This window comes from Ambystoma mexicanum, chromosome 1p, assembly GCF_040938575.1.
Source record: "Ambystoma mexicanum isolate Mex_15411 chromosome 1p, UKY_AmexF1_1, whole genome shotgun sequence".
NCBI classification, from domain to species: domain Eukaryota; kingdom Metazoa; phylum Chordata; class Amphibia; order Caudata; family Ambystomatidae; genus Ambystoma; species Ambystoma mexicanum.
In genome coordinates this window covers 1,249,696,784-1,249,712,469 of record NC_090921.1, presented here as the reverse complement: position 1 = coordinate 1,249,712,469, position 15,686 = coordinate 1,249,696,784, and the positions used below count along the sequence as shown (strand labels likewise).

Sequence of the window (15,686 nt, the reverse complement as noted above, 5' to 3'; positions counted from 1 at the left end):
TAGAGCAAATGAAAATAAAAATGTCCAAAATAAGCATCCGTCTCTAGCAGAGTTTGTACAAAAAGTTCTAGCAAAACAGCTATTACAGTCATTTAGCAAAACAAAACAATCTTCCAGTACAGAAACTTTGACTCCTCTATCAAAATGTAAAAGAAAACAGAAAATGATTAACAGAAATGCAGCTACCACTAATGCTAAAACTGCTCCTATAAATCTTGATATAGTAGTAAGTAACCATACCAAAAAAAGTATATTAGCAAGAATGATCCGCTACAGATTCCTTCAGAATCTTATAAAAACAGGAGACAGATCATGCACAACCCTTAAAAACTACCGTAGAAAATTATTCTTAGAAGCGTTGATGGACAGTGCAATCCTTCTCAAAAGAAAGTTATTTATTATAGTGTTACAGAATGAAAACACTAACAAAACTAAGTACTAAATTACAAAAAAGGCTTCTCAATAAACGGAATGTCAACAAAAATAACTTCTTAAATATTTGTGGAGGTGAATTGAGTCACACCACAAACACAGAACCATGTTTCAATGAAGAAGCATACAAAACAAAATCAAACAAACACTATTTCCATCCATAGCAGTGGACGAGGTTACGAAAAAAAACGTAATACCACCATAAAGGAACAAGAAATACTGCTTACAAAAATATCCCCAGAAAACTCAGTATCAATTCTCCATTCGACTGAACCAGAACGTCCAGTATACAAATGGCCATGCACGTCAGTGTGTAACATTACCAAAAAATCTTTCAAATCTTTACGCCAGTTCCTCAATTAATATGTGAAAGGCAAAGACAAAATCAAAATAAAGCTGCTGCAAAATATGGATACCTGTCCAGTGTGCAGATACACAGGACTGCAAGGACATTCATTGGCCTGCATTTCAGGACCTAGTTGCAAAAGCAGCTTATATCATATAAAAATGATATCAACACATCATTCAACTATAAGAAATCTAATATATAAACTGTACTATGCTAAATGTCCTGCTTTAGCACTAGCCAATTTAAATAACAGTCTTGTACATGGTACAGCCAAAGACCTACTCAAAGAAATCAACCATATCCAGAGTAAATATTTTGGAAGTGAAAACCACTTACAAAATACAATAGCTTTACAACAGACTAGCAAAAACATGGCAGCATTCTACTACACACATACAAAAAAGAAATACTAAAATTCAAAAGTACATCCGCTGAAGTACCAAACCATTTGTGTGTGTGTTGACGCAGAACTTTTTATAACAGTAACACAAAAACTATAGACATAACATACAAAATAGAAGACAATGAAAATTCCAAACGGTTTGAATTAGCTCTCAACCTTATAGCAGAAAACAAATATGAAACTGACCCCTTAACACTTTGCAGTTACTGCACTACAAAACTTGACAACAATCAAACTCCTTCACCTGCTATCACAAATAATTTGGAATTATTCCCTCTACCAAAACTCCTGCAACAACTCAATTTATATGAGAGCATCATAATTCAAACAGTGTACCCATTTCAAGCAATAATACGCCTTCACCCAAAAACAGCAAAATTACCTCCCTCTGAATTGGTGAAAGGCATTTGCGGCAAAGTGGTATATTAACCATTAGATCTAAAAGAAAATGTGCACACTCTGGGAGTGCAACGTCCAATAGAACAATCTTTACTTGTCTTAGTAAATGGTGTACCTACAAAAGACAAACACATTTGGCAACAACTGGTAGACTTACAAAAAGTTAGACAAGCCTTGCAATATCTAAAAGACAATAATGAATACTACAAAGAAATAAATATTGAAGAAAAGTTAAGGGAAACAAATGAAAGAATTCAAGAGTCACCAGAAACTGGTCAATTTGAACTTCTAGATCCTGCTACAGTATCCAATATTTTAGACCATTGTACAATTCATCCATTACACTCTAATGACACCATAAATGATGCACTAGAAACATACCAAATGCAACAAACAGGATCACCAATCATCATATGGGAAAAAAGAATAGAAGCACGTGCTTTTCGTCTACTTTTTCCTACTGGCAAAGTAGGAAGCTACGATGATAGACCTATTCAAATAACAGCATCAGAATACAGCTTGTTACGGATGTATTCTGAAGACCCCAGATTTAGACAAAATGTGGAATACATATTCCACCTACTCTTTGAAAGTGAACTAGCAACTCTATGTTACGGAGTTGCACACACATTAAAATCAGGAACCCACTTTCAAAATATGTCAGCTATGCAATTACTACAAAAAGTGCAAGAAAAAGATGAGGTTTTACAATCAAGCATTACAAATCTGGTAGTAAACATGTTTGGTCTGAAAGAGTACTGGTTACGACGTCACGGAGATGTACGTTGTATGATAAGAAACCTTGGCCCACCCACTTGGTTTGTTACATTAAGTTGTGCAGAATATGCATGGGAAGATCTACATGATTTCCTATGCATATCAAACAAAAACAAAACAAACATAGATATACTAACACCTGGAGAACTTTGCTCTCTAGATGATGTTAATGTTTCAAGGTATTTCCATCATCGCTTCATTGCTATGCTACACTTTATTTGTAATAAAACTGTTCCTCCCCTCGGAGAAGTGCAACACTGCTTTTGGAGAAAAGAATACCAAGTCAGAGGAACACCACATATCCACATGCTTTTATGGATTAAAGATGCTCCTAAATTTGGTCAAGACAGTGATGCCACTGTATTACAGTTTATCGAAAAATATGTCACTTGTGAAATTCCATCAGAAGATACAAATAGTGATCTTCATGCACAAATTGTACAATTTCAAAGACACAAATGTGGCAAATATATTTTTGTCGCAAATACAAAAACAAAGGGAAATACCACACCAAATGCCGCTTTAGTTTCCCTAGACTGGTTACAGAAACAGGTCAAGTGAACATCTTCATGTCTTCAGTTAGACATAGTGTTAAAGGTAAATCACCTAAAAATACATATTACCTAAAAAGAACAGAAGAATCAAAATATATCAATGATTACAGTGCAATCATTGCCCTATTGTGGAATGCAAACATAGATGTGCAGTACATTGCAGACATTTCCACTGCAGTTGCATGATATGTTACAGCCTACTTAAAGACCTCTGGAATGGCCTGTCATCCGACAAAACACTGTCTCAGAAATTGTACAGCTTGGGCATTAAAATGCTCTCCCATAGAGAATGTGGCTGCTATGAAGCTGCAGATCATTTAACCGGTACTGCTTTGTATGGAAAATCTGAAAATATAGTATGGCTAAGTCTTGGTCCTGCTATTTCTAGAAAAAGAGTTCTCAAATCATACGACAACATAGAAACAATAGCCAAAAATTATCCCAACAGCCAAGACATTTTGAAAAACAATTTACTAGACACATACTACCCAAACGAAGTACCACTTTGGAAACCATGTGTCTATACCACATAGCCCAAAACTTCACATACAAAAATAATATAAAACCCGATGAAAAAAAAAGGTAGATACAGAGTGACAAATTGTGAAGGCAGCTTAGTAAAACTTACCAAACCAAGTTTAATTAATCATATCAAATTGTCATTAAAAACTCCTCAAAATAAAGAACTGTATTACATGTCCCTGCTACAACTCTTTAAACCATGGAGAGAAGAAGATGAAATACTAGATAACTATGACTCCTATGAATACACTTTCAAAGCAAATGAAAGCACTATCACCGATGGTAACTTTACACAGTACAAAACAATGTGCACAATGAACAGCAACACGAGAAGAACTCCAGGCCCAACTATATAACGACACTGCTGACAGTAGTCAACCTTCTGTAACAGGAAGCCAAGAACCACTGGGACAGCCACTAATAGCAAATGAGGCAGAATTAGCTATGACAGAAGTAGAAAACACCATGTGTCAGTATGAAGATATGGAAGACTTAAGTACACTACAATCAAAACTAAACAATAAGCAGCATAGCATTTTTCAAGAAGTAACAAAAGAAATTTCACGTGGTGTACAACATGAAAATAAAGAATGTACCTGGCAAAATTACAAACCTATACTATTATACTTCAGTGGTGAAGCTGGTTCAGGCAAAACATTCTTAATCAAAATCATCAGCAAGTTCCTTCAACAATTGACAAACAACAAACTGTCTGCTGTTGTAGGCAGCTAAACCTGTGGGGGCAGTTACAACATAGGCTGTGTCACTTTACACTGATTACTACTCCTGCCAGTAGAACACCAAAACAAAGTAGAATATTACAAACTTTCTACAGAAGCTGCAATGGAACTACGCAGAGTTTTAAAACAAATGAAAATGCTACTAATAGATGAAGTGAGCATGGTCTCCAACCTATTGTTGGCTTTGATTCACCTCAGATTACAAGATGTACTTAAAACAAACTATGAAGAGCTCTATGGAGGAAAACACATTATTGTTTTCAGAGATCTTCTTCAATTGACACCAGTGAAAGGTGAACCAATTTTTAAAACCTTAGGACACAAACTGTACCGGAAAACTGTTGGCAGCATAGGAAATGTCAACCTTTGGCAACATTTCCAATACAGAGAATTAACAGAAAACATGCGACAGTCTGCAGACCTCACCTACGCCAACATTTTAAGAAGTATTAGAGTTGGTGTACTAGCTCAAAAAGCACAAGCAATATTAAAAACGCGGCACATCCATGCACTTTATGGCCATTACTCATGTGCTACTGATGTCATGGAACAATTATCGCATAAAAATTTCAATTGTATTTCCTTACTGCCAACTCTTGCAAGCAGTTCCAAATTCAATGAAACAATGTTGAAAAAAGAAACACAACCAATAATTGAAATTTGCTCCACAGACAAACTGGACGTACATGGTATGGCACTACCCATGTGTCAACAAGCCACAACAAGACTAAATACCTTTGAAAATTCAATCTCCAACACAGCTGGTTTGGAGAAAAAAATATATATATCCTTAAACTGTAGAGTAATGCTTAAACATAACCTTGATGTGGATCAAGGACTAGTTAATGGAGCACTGGGTACAGTTGTTGGCTTTCAAACATACCCACGTGACAACAACATTCAGTTTGTCAATATTCTCTTTGACAAACTTTCAGAAGTAAAAAGGATAGGGTGCTCAACAGCTCGATTCCTTCTCTTCAAAGACATGTATGTACGCAGAGAACAATTTTCTCTAACTCTAGCATACGCAGTCACCATTCATAAATCACAAGGGATTACCCTAGACAAAGCATTGCTAGATATTGGTAACACAGTCTTTAAAGAAGGCATGAGCTACGTAGCACTATCATGCTTACGTACACTTGACACTCTGTTTCTAATCAACTTTGATGCAAGTAAAGTAAAAGCTGATATTCCTTGCATTTAAGAATACAATAGACTGCGTTCACTATACACCCCCATCTAAAAACATATCTTGTTCCACAAAAAGGAAAACGCTGTAAAAGAAAACTAATTCAAACAGAAATGCAACAGGATCTCACTGCAAATCCTCCAAAGAGAGGAAAAGAAGCTAATACTTCATCAATTACCACAACCAAAGCAGAATCTATTACTCAAAGTAACTCAGGTACTTCTTCTAAGAAGCAACAAACACACTGAAAAAATGACTTGGACACAGACCTATCTGGTCCATTCAAATTTTCAAATATAACTGGTGTAAGTTACTACGCAAATGTAGCAATTAATATTCTATTTCAATTACCACCAATTGTTGACATTTACTTACACACTACAGACCAATTGTGTTTGCAAATGTTAGTACTTCATAGAAACACAACAAACAATCCTGACAACATGTATAGTGTTCATGGAATATGACAAGAATTGGACTACTGTGCTGGAATGGTGAAATTCACTATAAACTCACAAGAAGATGCAAAAGAATTTCTAATGTACTTACTACAAAACAAAAACATAGCTATAATTGAAATGTTCCAGATTTCATACATGTGGAAACATACATGCACTCTCTGCACCAATGTGACACAGCAACAAATCCCTAATGAGCGTTTTGTGTATGTATCCATACGTAATTGTGAAACCGTTCCATTTCAGCAAATTGTAGAAAATGCAAACCATGGTAGATTATGTACTACCTTAATTCAGATAATTGCTCCACCTTACTAATACAAACAGAGAGTAAATACGTAATACTAATGCTTCTACGTTACAATGCAGATGGTACCAAAAACAACTGCAAGCTGACTGGATTCACACATGGTCAAGCATCACTTGGTAAGAAAACCTTCACAACAATAGGTATAATCTACCACGCAGGAGCCACACCAATGCAGGTCACTACACTGCATATATTCAAAAGAAATGTGGATGGTTTGAATGTAATGATAGTACCATTACTGTAAAGCAGAGATTACCAGCAAATCTTACAAACGCTTATTTAATCTTTTTAAAACCAAAATTCAATAACTAATCTGTACTTAAACATTAACAAAACTTCAATTAAAAAACTATAAACTGTTAGAATACGGCAACAGGTATCTAACTGCCCCAAGATTTTGCAACAAGCAAACAGATAAATCAATACCACTAAATTATAACAAAAAATAGACAGTTAGAATACACCAACAGGTATCTAACTGCTCCCAAAATGTGCAACAAGCCAACAGATAGAACATTAGCCAGAAACAAGAGAACTCTGAAAACAAACAAAAAAATAGACTGTAGCAGGACAAAAAAAGGGTTTTTTTAATCCGACATGGATTTTTTTTTTTTCCACAAGCTCAATGAGTTGAAAAACAAACACAGAAACTGAGCAAATTACAAAGTACACTGGCTTGTAAACTACTAAATATGAGGGTCAAAATGAATAAATAAAGTCTATTATTCAATGTTATAAATCCTTACAAACTACTAATACTAACATGATCTTTTCTTTAATCACATAAATTGACAAAGAATATATGTACTCCAGTTACCAAACCAAACAGTAAGTATATTACAATATGTACAACTCATAAATACTGCTCCATAACACAACCATTGAAGCAAACAGCGCATATAACTTCGGTCTTGGGTGCATGCCGCATGCACCCAAGACTCTAGGACCTGGCCACAACCACCGCAGCATATCACACCCATGGTAGCTTATAACTTTGGTACTTATAACTTTGGGCTTGAACTTGGTCTTGGGTGCAAGACTCTAGGCCCTGACCACAACCACCACAGGCACCCAAGACTCTAGGCCCTGACCACAACCACGGCATGCACCCAAAACTCTAGGCCTTGCCACAACCACCGCAGCATATCACACCCATAGAATCAAACATTTTAACTATGTCATATGGGCAATTTTATGTCCGCGGGCACTGTGTGTGTTCTTAGAACAGTTTCAACTTGCCTGCGAACAGTACGGACAGGTATAGTGTCCTTAGGTCACCACCATTTTCGTTTGATTACGGACATCCCGGACACTGTGTGTGTTCTTAGAACAGTTTTAACTTGCCTGCGAACAGTACGGACAAGTATAGTGTCCTTAGGACACCTCCATTTTGGTTGATTACGGACATCAAGGATAGCGCAGCTGTCCGCGGACACAACAAACACAACAGGGGTGCCTGCCACCTAAATAGATACAATATTTGACCCATCTCTTACTCCCCCACCCTCCCCAAACAGTGTTACAAGCCAACACACTTGCCAAAATTGTATTTCTCCACCATTTGACACCGCGCTGTCCGCGGATGTCCACGGATACAAGATGGGGGGCGTTCCCAAAAATCCGATGCACTCCACCCGCTTCACCATCCAATCAGCGGACATGTCGCATGCCCGTGGACATGACGCAAGCCGATTAGCCAATCAGGACACTGTCCATGGAGCGAACAGGGAAATGTGTCCGCAGAGCGGACATAGATATCACTAATTTTTTGTGAGCTACTTTTAGGTCATTTTTTTAAAAACTACTGGCCGGATTATCACCAATTTTACAAAAGCACACTTTCGGGACCAAGACGCTGCTCCTGCCGCAAATTTGATGACAATCCGTCCAGTGGTTTGGGCTGTAGGCATGAGCAAAGTTTTTCCCCATTCAGTCTATGGGAAAAAAAGAAGTTTTGGGACCCCCCTATAACTTTGCCCCCCCGGACCAAACCTCACCAAACTTTGCTAATAAATTCAGAGTGGGCCATATACTTTTTGCAAAGTTTGGTGTGGATTCATCCAGGGGGAGCAAAGTTATAAGCCACCCAACAAATGCTCCTACTATGGGATTAGCAATTTAACCATAACTTTACAGCCACTACCGTGGCTTATATATTGGATTTATATGACATTAGCAAGAATATTACAGGGGACCACATTTGGCTTTGATTCATTATTTTTATAAAATGGCATATTAATTAATCCATATGCCCCTGACTCGGTAATACCCCCGTCGCGAGGGGAATATTGCTATTAGTACCCCGGCCTGCAAGATCTGCATGACCGGGGCGCTAAAAGCTGTTTTTTCTGTCCTGAAACGCTGCAGCATTTCGAAAAAAAAAAAAAAAGAAACGACCAAGAAAATGGCCACTGGGAAAGGGAAAACAGAGTCTGTTTTCCATTTCCATGGTAGCCATAGGGAGTGGACTTGCTGGGAACAGAAACGTTCCCAGCGCGTCCGCTCCTGAAAGACGACAGAAGAAGGTAAGCAGGGTTAGGGGGTTGGGGGAGGGGAGGGAAAAAAATGTATTTAAAAAAGCATCAGAATCCCTACCCGGGGACGATGGTAGCCTCCAGCCGTGGGGAGGTGCGGAGCGGGGATGGCCCCGCTTTGAGCCTCCACTGGCGGGAGGCTGCCACGCCACCCGCCGTGGACAAAGGAGGCAGAAGGTAAGTGGGGTGGGGAGGGCAGGGAGGTGGGAGGAAAGGGGAAGGAACAAAAAACTTACCTGAGTCCCTGGCAGGGGCCAAGAAAGCTTCTCAGCCGTGGGGAAGCTTGGAGCGGAGATGGCCCCGCTTCGAGCCTCCTCATTGGCTGAGGGGCTGCCATGCCCCCCGCCGTGGACAAGGAGGCTGGAATCCCGGGAGAGAATCGAGGGATTCTCGGCCGGGTAATGACCCGGCGAGAGCCAATCGGAATGCGTGTTGCATTCTGCTTGACTCTCGCCGGGTACTAATCTCCAATACATTTCCCTGAATTTTGGGGTGGGATTGTGTGATAGGGGGTGTAAGATAGGTGAATGCAGCGTTAGTAGAATTCAAAACCCAAAGAAGGCTCAACAACAAAAAAATACAACAGATTTGCTTTTATTCTTTTTTGTAAATATGAAAACCCAATAAAAGTGTGGTAAGACAAACATACTTTACTGACGCGGTGCTAAAAGGTCTGCTTTCCACAACTTGCTTGAATGTGATCTTTGAGATTAGCCCTCTACGGTGGTCGTTCTCTACGCCAGCAGAAGTGGAACTCACTATGCCATATGTGCACCTTGAGCCCAACCGTCTGAAACTCAGAGAAGCCCTAAAGACCTGTTCCTTGCATCATATGCTTCTTAATCCTTTCCCCGTTACCCTTCCTCCTCCCACCCCTTAACACACAGCACGTTGAAACTAAAAAGCGTTGCAACTAAACAAAAACCATACATAAAACCAACATGATGGCATTATTCTGCCAGGCAGACCCATATTGTATCATGTAACCGTGAGCAAGATTGCCAGCCCAGAGCGGGATGGGGAAAGTTGTTGGTACAGGTCCTTGAACCCTTAGACCGAGGACTGCCTTCAGCGACCACGGGAGACTGGTAGAACTTCAAGTCTTGAAAATGAGGCGCTAGAGTGAAACCTCACGCCTGCAAAGGCCTTAAAGGGGACTCAGCACTTTCCAGTGAAGACAATAAAGTGATTTGTCTGTTGTTGTAAGGGGGGTTAAGGATGTGATTAAGCAAGGCCCCTAATTAGCACTATGGGAGTGGCAGACGTTAGTCTGAGTGTCACGATGGAGCCTGGCATGTCAGGCGTGTTCTTGGAGCCATTGGATATATGGAAGCACAGAGATGTTATGTTATGTCAGCGGGACTTCTAAAGTGCAACTATGAGCCAAGGGTATCTTGGCGCAATAGGTTTCCTAAACCAGAGAAAAGAAGAAATACCACCAAAAAAAGAAGAAAATGAAAAAACAGGTAAAAAGGTGATCGACAATGGCACAAAAGTTCACTCCCCGATAGTAGCTCTAGTAAAGCTGGGGGAGCACATAAGCAACTGATTTGCTGAGCGAAGTTTAAGTGACGGAGCCTATTACAAAATGTTTCTTGCAAAGGTAGAGCGTTCTGAAGCCAGAGTAGGCCCTATGGACAAGGCGCAAGGTCTTAACTGTAATTCTCGCCGCCACAGGCATCCAATGAAGGCTCGGCAGTACCAGAGAGAAATGAGCAAATTTACGGAGGCCAGCAACCAGGCGAGCGGCAGAATTTGGCACCACCTGGACAAGCTGTAGGAGAAACTTGGGCTGGGCTGAGATGGATGCTGAGACTACAAGGCTCCAGAATTCTATCGGAATAAACGGACACATTTTCCTCAGCATCCTAACCTTTGCATTGCCCGAGGTGCATCTCGCCTTAAGGGGTAAGGGGCCCAGTGAAGAGAACCCGAAGTCAGTAATCCAGAGAGCTTGGGCAGCTGGAGAATGGCCGAGAATCATAACCTTGGTTTTCTCTGCATTTTGTTTTCATCAATTTGTATTCTTACAGCTGCCAATGTCTACTAGACAGTTTTTAACTCGAGCCAGCATCAAGATAAATTGGAGAGAAGAAGTACCCTTCGACATAAGGGCACTGGGGCCCTGGGTGCACTTCCTCAGCTCTGGGCTTCTTCACGGACCTCTGCCACAAGGCAAGATGGGCGCATGAACTTTGCTCCTACTCTGAACCTGTGAATCCAGTGGGGACTGTGTTGTACTCGCGGATGAGTCCACGGCTACATTTGAGCGGACGGGGCAGAAAATAGTCCAGAGGACCAAAACAAGTGACCCGCATCCATAAATAGCAATTGGAGACTTATTACCATATACTGTTTGAATGCTGCCTGGGGAAGATGTTGCAACAACCTGTGAAGAACAGTGAATTTTAAAATACCTTGTATCACGAAGACCAAGTGTACAATGACTGAGTTATCAAACTAGTCCAGAGCACAGGCCCTTCGAGCGTTGCCCTATCGCCCAATAGGCCAGTCCGAGCCTGGTCCCTGCTGGCTCCAGTTATAAGGAATCCTTTTATGGGTGGCTAGTGGGCCTATCAGACAGTGTAGGTGAGATCTTAAACCCAGGGACGGCCACTTGGATGGTGTGAGGCCTTCACTGCACAGTGGTACACAACCCGTGGCAGGTCCTGCCAGTGCTGACCAGCCTCTGTCTGTTGCCAGCCCCAGAGGCGCTGGAGGCAGTGCCCCATAAAATTAATAGGGTTGGCACCATACATTGACTGGGTGGTGTGGGGGCTCGAGGCCAACAGTGGGTGGGGCAGCAGGTGTGACTGGAGATTCGCTACCCCTCTTCTGTACACACATCTTTTAGGGTGACTGCACACTGCTTGCATCACGTCTCAGACGTTTTCTTTTCATTTTCACACTTATCTTCCCACATCTCCTCACGTGCCTTTATCTTTTCTCATCCTCTCTTTCTCCGTCCTCCCACTCGCCCATCTTCCCACACTCCCGTCGTCGCCTCCTGCCAGTGCCCCCTCCCCAGCCCATCCTCTGGAATGTGGGGGTTCAGAGGTGCACGCATATAACGCATTCCCATTCATCACTCGGCTGGTCTCACAAAGCCGCTGCCTGTGCTCGGAATACCATTATGGAGAGCGCCCCTCTAGGCGCGCGCCCGCTCCCTTACCCGGAGCCCTCGCGCGCTCAAGCACAGCGTCCTTCCGCCATTACCTACATTGCGGAGGCCCATGGGGGACCACTCCGGCAGCAGAGGCCGGCCGCAAGATAACCAGCTCTTTCGTCTCCAATCAATATCTCCCGGAGCCTCACAGCATCCTATCGACTTGCGCCAAAAGGCGAATGCGAGCCACATTCAAGCGCCTTAATATAGCGCTCCACATCAATAACTTGAAGACTCATACGGGAAACCTCTAGTCACATCAGCACGCGAGAGAGTACTCGGGATAATGCAGGCGACGCCCACATCAGAGTTCTCAAGCCCTTTCGGAAACGAATACTAACGTAAGTCCATACGAGAGTACTCACGCCAGTACGACAGATAGCACTGACAGCACTACACAAAAGAGAGCCCGGAACGGCAGGGCAAATTCACATCAATGTGTATGCATACCAACACAGGAGAGAGTACGCAAACGGGTACAGAATGCAGTAAAGACGCAAGTACTCACAGCAGTACGGAATGTTATTGAAATAAATTCACAAGATGATTCGCATCATAACATAATATAGTGCAACACAATATAACAAAGTATTAACATGAATGCAACAGAGGATACTCACATCACAGATGATAGTACTGACCTCAGTAGACACACCAGTGCATACGAGTCCTCACAGCAATGCAGAAGAGAACATTTACAACATGGTGATTCCATCAATACTGAAGCACTCACGCCAGTGCAGAAGAGTACTCACAACAGTGCAAAAGTACTCAAATAGCTCTAAGAGTTTTGACATCAGATGTGCCCACTGCTCACAACAGTACAGTAGCATACAGTGAGATATATAGGATATGTCTCACATTTATAAATGAGAGAGTACTCACGTAAATATAAAAGCGAACATTTGCAACCTTGCAGATGGCGTTTACATCATAACAGAGGATAGAACTGAGATTAAGACTAGTGCGGATGTCTATACAATGAGCTCACAAAGAGAGAGGACTAACCCCCATTCATATGGGAAGTGGTACTCACCTCAGGGAGCCGGCGGCGACGCTGCTTCGGGGCTCAGGGCCGCCATGCGTGCACACGTCTATGGCAGCCGCAGGTCAGGAGCGCCCTCCCCCGCTGCAGGTGTGGAGCCGGGGCATCCTCTCACCCAGATGCGGCGCTAGAGTTCGGCCCTGTCCTCCCTCGTCTGCAGGCGTGGGGCCTATTCCGATACCCGGCTGCCGGCCTGGCCCGTTCCTTACCCAGAGGCAGGTCCTGTCCTTCCCTAAATGCAGGTATCCCGATCCCCTTCCGGCTGCAATCCTGGATCCTGGTCCCGTTGCTTTCCAGCTGCAAGTATGGAATCCTGCTTCTCTCCAGCTGCAGGCCTGGAGCCTGGCCGTGCCCTTCCTCGGCTGCAGGTCTGAAACGCGCCCCGTTCTTTAACAAGGAGCAGCTCTGGAGCACAGAGGGGTGCTCAGACGGAACGCACAGCCGAGAGTGGCCCGCATACTGCAGACCAGGAGGCACTGGACGCTGCAAGCCACCTCGAGCGCTGTTTCCACTCCCCAGCCCTTTAATTACCTTTCACCGTCGGGCTTAAAGCAAGAGGTCGGACTCAGTCATATAGCATTAAGAATACAATTATCACATTATCATGAATGTATGGCGCAGGTGTAGGCAAAGGCAAGGACAGCCTTCCCTTTCTTCGTCTCGCGTTCCCTTTCCTCCTCTGATGGTGCAGTAGCGTTTGTAGAGCTGCACGGACGAGCGGAATACCAATCGAGCAAGAGAGCGAGAGGCATAGTGGGAAGGAGGTGGGGGCTGGGGAGAATCACCGAGACAAGCTAGATGCGCTGTCAGCACCGGCGTAGCGGAAGACCCTGCAGATCCCACTGTTCAGGGGGCAGAAGGGGTGGCTCCAGTGATGATCAGTCACACTGCACGGGCTGCGGGGTGCCTTGGCTCTCCAGTAGCACCACAAGTCGCCCGGACTCTTTTGCTATTGTTGTGGGTTTTCACGTGTTTTGGTCCTATTTCTAAAGAATTTTGGGCATGCTGCTCTGAAAAGGGAAGCAAGCACTAATTTCATCAGAAAGGAAAACAAAACATGTGGAAACCACAATTTTGTTGAGGAATTAGGGTCCCAATGCTGAGGCCCCACCATCACCTGATTCTCTCCAACAAAGAGGGTCACCAGAGCATCAGTCAAGACAAGTAAATCAACAAAGTATGCATTCTTGAATGCAGGTTTGTGTTGTTTCCTGTGGCAATGAACACCTCTCCATGTCCTTATGAAGATGCTGGACTTGGAGTGGAGATTGAATATGAGAAAAGAGAAGGACAGGTTTTGGAGATGTGACTTGAGTAAAGGAGGTTATAGGTATTCTCAGCGCCAAGTCATTTGTTGTTATATAGCATGTGCATTTCTTAGAAAAGAATAGGGCCCAAATCAGAACACTAAACACAAGTGGGAAGAGAATGAAATCCTCCATGCTCTGTGCAGCATTCATTAGATACAGGTGTCGTTTATCTACCGTGGCAGCCTGTCGAACTCGTAAGGCCGCCTGGTGCTAATACTTACCATTGCCGGTGTGACGAGGCACAAGCGCTACATCAGGGTCGGACTTAGCAGCGGCAGCACCCTGGGCAGCAAAACAAAAATTTGACACCCCCCACGTGCCTCAAACCATGCAGGGGGGTGCCACATTTTCAATAGAAGTGGAAGCAAAAGCATCAGCGTCCTATTGTTATTAAGTGAAGAAGCAGAAAAGTTCAAAAATAAAGTGCTCAATGTGTGTTTTCTATGCATTCGGCATTGGAAAAAATCATGATTTCCCATAATGTCGAACAAGGGGAGCAGTGTTGCGGGGGTGTCTCCCACTCCCCTTGTTCAACATTATGGGAATTTGTGGGTTGTAGGGTTGTCCCCTGCTTCCATAACAAGGAAAGCAGGGGAAATCAAAAGTAAAAAAAAAGTTACAAAATGGAGGCAGTGATGCACATTTTTACAGTTTGCACTTTTCAGCCCGTCCATTTTGACGACGATTATTTCACATAGATCCTTATTAAGTGCGCCCGCGCCTTCTCCCACATGCCTACTCACATCACACCAGCTTGGGGGAGACCTTTAAAGACTCCCCGAGCCGGTGTGGTGGGGAAATGGCACCCCGAGCGGTCGCCTGGGTGGCCATGCCGTAAGGCCAGCCCTGTGCTACAGGCTCTCTTGTGCGTGAAGGCTAACTAAGATCCACAGTCGGCTGACAGCACCTGTGAAGAGAGCATCAGCACTCCCACACTAATACCAACGGGTGCACCAACATTTTGGAGCACCAGTGAGGAAGATTTTGTCAAACATAGCAGATCTGAATTCCCCCATTTGATTGCATTGGGTTTTGAATGATCTTAGGCGGGAGAAAGTAAAAAAAAAAAAAGCAACATTTTTTAAAGAACAACTAGGAGTCTCCCTCCTAAATTGCCAGTGTTGGCATCCATGCTGGTGTGCACAGATCACCTAAGCCTCATAATCGAATGACAGCACACTCACACAAATCTCACTGGAAGGGCTAGTTTTTTTGCCCATTTCCCAAATACTTCCACACCCAAATGAATGCACCATCACAAATTCAGGGCCTTCCTTTTTCTGATACAGGTATCCTTTACCAAAGCCTCAAGAAGTCATCTGTAACATCATCCCACGACTGAAACACAACTTTTCAAGCCAACAACTCGACAGTCCACTGCGAGCTGCATGCATGTGGTCCATTTGGCTGCATTAAGAGAACATTGTCTCTGCCAGGAATGTGTTCAACGTTAACCTAGCTATAATTACTTAGTGAAGAGGAAGACAAAGCAGAT

At 43.0% G+C, this 15,686-nt stretch overlaps 1 pseudogene; it reads right to left on the bottom strand.

Annotated features, from left to right (window-relative positions):
- Positions 1–13,830, bottom strand: part of LOC138452664 (leucine-rich repeat-containing protein 4B pseudogene) — a 596,163-nt pseudogene extending 582,333 nt beyond the window's left edge.
- Positions 13,831–15,686: the final 1,856 nt, after the last annotated feature.